The following is a 6,542-nucleotide window of genomic DNA, read 5'->3' as shown; positions in this document are numbered from 1 at the left end:
ACCACCAATAGCCATACCACTTCCTCGCCTTCCTAGGCTGTCCATTGAGAGCCAACTGCTTAGAGGAACTGAACTAGATGGTAGAGGCTGGGAAGCTATAAATTGGGCAATGTCATGTGAAATTTGATCAGGTGGTGGTGGAATTGATGGTACCGTGGATGACATGTGGCATGTGTGACTACCTCGATATGTCACTTAAACATGCAGGGATCGTCATCCAGCCTCTGCACAAGTTTCTTGGCTGGGCATTGGTATAACTTCTGGTGGGTGCACCTAAAGTAACCTCTGATGAAGACAGTCATCAACCAAAATACAAGTAAACGAATAAGAAATCAAAATTATAACAACCCTTAAGTTAGAAAAAGTCCAAAATTGAATATTCTCTCAGCTCCTATATATTTATTATTTTGAGTTATGGTTGTCTGTCTCATATGGAGGTAGGTAGACTCCACAAATGTGAGTTCTATCATCGTGATGGGAATGTTGCGTTCAATGATTTTACCTCTTCCATTTGAGTGCAAGTTATACCTGGAGGGAAAAAAAAAAAAAATAGAGAACTTTTTTTTTTTGAAAAACAAACACACACACAGGGGAGAGAGAAGAGAATTTAATATATCATAATTGATCTTAAACCTATAGGATTAAGCTTCTGAATTAAGTGGTGTTTATATATATTAAGATCTCAATTAAAGTCTCTTCAAGTAGTACAAGTCAATAGTAAGGTTGTAAACAAATCAACCCAGGCTGAGCATTTAAATTTTATGTGTATTCATTTAATTCATCACAAGCCAAGCTCAAGTTTATTAACAAACTAAATTACATATTCAAGTTTAGTTTGTTTTCTAATCGGACAAGCTCAATTTTATTTATGAACTACTTGATCAACTTCATTTTTTTCTTTTTTCCTTTTTTGCATGTATTATAAACACAATAACTAAAAAAATTTACTCCTTCACTGGTCTATATATTAATATCATTATTGAATTATAAATAGCAATTTGATATATTATAAATTTATTTACTAATATACACAATCCAATGCCATATCTATCTAAACATATTTTGCTCATGTGTGCATCTAAATATATAATATTAAATATACTAATTCAAGTCTTAGATTAATGAGTTTGTTCATTGACTCATTATTATATTTAAGCTTGATTCGTTTAATAGTTGAGTCTAAATTTGGGCTTGAGTTTGGCTCATTTTCTAAATAAACAAACAACAACAATATTTTTTTCCCAAATCAAGATCGAGCCAATCATAAATAGTTCAATATACTTACAACCCTAGCCAAAGGTGGTATGTGGCAAGCTGAGAAAAGTTATCAAGTTTCTTTTTGCAGTTGGAAGGAAAATATAGAGCATATACTTTGAGCCCACACAAGAGTACATTACACAGAAGAAGCTCACAAAGTCCATATAAATGATCTTTGGAAAAATGCCAAACTATATGGAATTCTTAATGATACGTACTAAATTATAAAAAAAATAAAATAAAATAAAAATAAATAAAAGAATGATATAGCATAAGGTTCTAATGGGCATGAACTTGCAGGGTTCTTACGGATGAAAGTAAGGGAGAGCTAGTAGGACCTATTTGTGAAATAAAAAGAGAGATCTCAAAATCAATGGAGAAACAATGACTCACATGTTTGAAGGGAAGTCCACATAGGAAAAAGAATAAAGAATTTTAAGGAATAAAAACAACATGATTAGGCACAAATTTATAGAGTTAAGTTTTTAGATGAAGTAATGTGCTTATATGCTTGTGTTAAATTAAAGCTCCGTTTGGATCACGTTTTGGCATTCACGTTTCTGCGTTTTGCCTTTTTTTTTTTTTTTTTTTTTTTTTTTTTTTACCAGCGCCTCTTGCACTGTTCATGTCATTAAAACAAAACTACAATTATCAACCGTGTTTTCAGCAGTGAACAATAACTCAGAAATTATTTTTTTATTGTTTTCAATAATAAGTTTTCAGTTTTCAACAAAATAAACGATATCCAAACACACACTACATTTTCAGATTCCATTTACCGAGGAAAGATGTGACAATACTATTTTTAGATTCCATCTCCAACTACTATATAGTACTTGGAGAGAGTAGGATTGGCCTACGTGACAATGACACATGTCAATATTGTATTTGTAGGATATAGCTTGTATTCGATGCATTAGAGTATTTGCATCCAATATTAAAAAAAATATAACATTTTATCGTTTAAAAAATTACTTTATTTATTATACTATACTATTTTACAATACACTCAATATCTTAACTTTTATTTTACCATACAATACATTAAAGTAATGTATTTATACAATAAAATAATATAACCCAATACCCAAATAAAACCCAAAACCCAATAAAATATTATTTTTTAAAAATACCATCTTGCTACAATACCATTTTATTTATAAGATGGTATTGTAGCACAATTGTAAACCTTTTTTACAATTACAATTCCGAGTAATGCACACTTTTATGGTTTTGATGCTATAAATTTACAATATTAAGGGTTTTACCATGCCCAGTGTCAATGCTCTTAGTACATTAAATATGTTGAGATACAAAAATACGTTTAAAATTGGATATGTGTCTGCATCTTAATGTGTTTGGTCCTAACGATATTTTTTTTATACCTTTTTCCCCCTAAAATTAGAAACTTAACTTGAAATAAATAATCCAACCTTAACAGTTGGAAATGGAAAGGTACCATCACTATTAGACTATAGAAGATCAATTTTGGTGTAATAATTGCAACATCTACCCCCATAATGTCCTTTTAGGAGCTAATGTTTAGAGCATTCACATTGATTGTGTTAAAATAGTCAAAAAGCTATTTTTGACACAAGAAATACCAAAAAGTATTTCAAATCAACAAATTCATTGTGTTTAGACATTCACATCACATTCACATTGTGTTTTTAGCATTCAAATTGTGTTTAGAGCATTCACGTTGTAGCAAGTTGCTACTTGCTTTTATTTATTTATTATTCTCTCTCAACTCAGCCTCTCACTCTCTCTTTTGTTACTAATGGGTGGATGTTTTATATTATTTTTGTGGGTGTTTATAGTATTTCCATTAGTTGTCAAATCGTGAATCGGTTTTTTATTTTTCTGTATCATGTATCGTATCGAATCGTGTATCGTAAGATACACAAACATCTAATAAAATTATAAAATAATTATAGATATACATATATAAAAGGTATATTCATTATAAATTTGAAATACATTCAACTAATGACCAATTTAATCATTACTTATGAAATAAAATTTAACAAAGCTAACTAAATAAATCAAATTAACTTATGTTAATAACATGCACGTTCAAATTAATTAAACTGAGAAGTGATAATACATGATATATGAACCAAAATAATAATATCTTTTCATCAGCTTGGCTAATCAGGATCCATCTAAATCAATGTTATCATCATGTTCAACATCTTGCAAAACTATTTTTCATAGACATTTTCTTCATTATTATCAACATTTGCTATTTTTTGTTTTTTTTTATTCTAATAATTTTTTTAAAAATATTTTTTCTTGTCATTCTAGTTTTTTAGACTCATAATAATAATGATAAAAAAAATTATATTTTCATTTAATACATTACTAATAGCATAGAAAATAAATTTGCACATATGAAAGTTAGTGTTATGAGTATACTCTAAATTTTGTAGGAGAAAGAGAAGGGAAGGAAAAAAAAAAAAACTAAATTAAGTTTCCCAATAATCTTGTGTTAAAAAAGTCTAACAATTTGTTTGAATCAAATTAAACCACAATTTTTAACAAAAAAACTAATTTTAGACCCACTTGTCTATGTATCATATGATACGTACGATTCACCGATACAATACAATTCATACAATATACACCTGTGTATCAGATGATTCATGAGTACTTACGATACGTAACTTTTTGTACACGATATGATACGTATCGCGTATCGTACAATACTAACAACTATGTTAATGGGTAATATGCTAAAGTAAGAGATGGAATATAGAGTGTATTTTTAAATAGTATTAAAATAAATAAAATAGGTTTTTGAAGTGTTAAAAGCTAAATTTTTTAGCACCACCGATATAAATGCAAAGAGCCCAAATGGAGGATAAAGAAATAAAAATTATAGGCACTCTTTCATGTAAATTCAATTTCGGTGTGATAAAAATGGAAGAATGGTAAAACATAAAATAGATACAAGAAGAAAGAAAAAAAAATGAAGAGAGGAAGATTGCTTAGATTTTTTTTTTAGACTTTAGATTACTAAACTTAGAATTTTATTTGTTATCTTTAGCATAAATTAGATTAACTATCAGGTGGAAGTTTGTACCGTGGCAATAAATTTAATTAGTTAATGCAAGTTTCCATCTCATTGAACATGAGTTTCCATCTCTCTCTCTCTCTCTCTCTCTCTCTCTCTCTCTCTCTCTCTCTCTCTCTCTCTCTATATATATATATATATATATATATTTGGAACCCACAAAATAAAAAAGAGTTTTCATGCCCTTCAAAAAAAAAAGAGTTTTCATGGAACCCAAAAATAAGCTGTAGAAATTTGATAAACGAGCATCTTTGGATTCACACTGCTATTTATGGTTTCGGGCTTGACATATGGCCCCATGACCCAAATCCAAAAAGGCCCATTATCTGTATGAGGTTGGACTGGCCCAAAAGTATCCATCAAGCTTCTTTACAAATCATACTCTGTGGGGGCGATTTTGGCCCATTAGCATTTATTTTTAAAATATTTAGGCCCGAAACACTGTTTGGGAAATATATAGCAATATACCACTTTTTTAGGTACTCGAGCTTGGCAAGCTCGAGTACCATGTTTTTTTAATCCACTATCGCCCCATATTCAAGGAACCCTATAGTGGCGTTTTTAAGCCCTATAGTGACGTTTTCGGGCCAAAAAACGCCACTATAGGGCCCCTTGAACCTGTTATGGGGACTTATAAAAAAATTTTGCAGGAAAACGCCGCTATAGGGACCAAAAACGTCACTATAGGGCTTAAAAACGCCACTATAGGGCCCCTTGAACCTGTTATGGGGACTTATAAAAAAAATTTTGCAGGAAAACGCCGCTATAGGGCCCGAAAACGTCACTATAGGGCTTAAAAACGCCACTATAGGGCTCCTTGAATATGGGGCGATAGTGGATTAAAAAAACATGGTGCTCGAGCTTGCCAAGCTCGAGTACCTAAAAAAGTGGTATATTGCTATATATTTCCCAAACAGTGTTTCGAGCCTAAATATTTTAAAAATCAATGCTAATGGGCCAAAATCGCCCTCTGTGGGCGCACCAAAACTTTTGTCATACAATCAGCAATCAGGTAAAACTAATACCTCTCTTTGCTTGAAAAATGTGGAAATTGTGTACATTTTATATTGTTGGCAAACAAATTAGAAACTAGGGTTTTAGTTTGAGGTAAATATATGGATATAGAAAAAGGAAAAATTGGAGATTTTATTATGGAAGGCTGATAATTAAATTGCCTTTTGGTTGTTTTGGTTGTTAAGATTAAAGGTAGAAAAAGATCTTCCAATTTTAAGCACGTGATTGTATTGATCAATTAAATTCTTTTAAACATTTTTGAAAAATATATTCCAAAAAAAAAAATGTATATATATATATATATTTATGTTCTTGAAAAAGATAACATTGTTTTTGTTATATTATTCAATACTTATACAACCATGTGGTTAAATTTAATTTGAGACCTAAGGAACTGTACATAAGTTTTACTGAAAATATATCACTAGTTCTTCTTAACAAATTTGTCTAAAATAAAGATAGTTATTGTAGTTATTGTAACGAATAAACATGAGCCTCTTGTTAAGCACAACATGTTGTTGTACTTTCTTTTAGTAGTGGAAATTTGAAACTATGAGGCCATTGGTATGATTAGCTGTGCACAAATGTAATTGAAGGACATGAACATAGCAGCTGTGTATTGTTTTGTAATGACATATTCTTGTGTCAATCATAATGTTGGATTCATGGCATTGTAGGCATAGCAATTGCTTGGAGACGGCTTGTTTTGAACAAAGTAACTCACACAAGACCATGTTTATTTTATGCAGTGAAAGGTTGGAATTCTAGAGTGTTTTTTAATGCAGTTTGGAGGGGAATTGAAACTGTGGGGCCCAATGGTTTATGGGCCAGGCCCACTTGCTCATGGGGAGCCCGAAGGCCCAAGCAAAAAAAAAAAAAAAAAAAAAGGTTATGGCCCAAGCTCAAAAATATAAGGCAAGAAATGGCCCAAAGATGCAGCCGATGACAGTTTAGTCCTCGGCAGACCTAAACCTCCATTGAGAAGAGGGGTAAAAAAGGGGTCTAGGAACAAATTTGTAAGGAGGTCTAAAATATCTTGGGTAAGTTACCCTTACTACCCTTCCCAGATAAGACTCTACAGCTAACAGAACCGGATTCTTAGGCTTTATCAACCATCCCCGACAATTGCGGGATTAGACTGACGGGACAAATATCAGTCCTGGAAAAATTGACCCTACACGTGGACGAGGGACAT

Source organism: Quercus robur, chromosome 8, assembly GCF_932294415.1.
Source record: "Quercus robur chromosome 8, dhQueRobu3.1, whole genome shotgun sequence".
Taxonomy (NCBI): Eukaryota; Viridiplantae; Streptophyta; class Magnoliopsida; order Fagales; family Fagaceae; genus Quercus; species Quercus robur.
The sequence above is the reverse complement of the archived record's forward strand: the minus strand, read 5'-3'. Positions refer to the sequence as shown.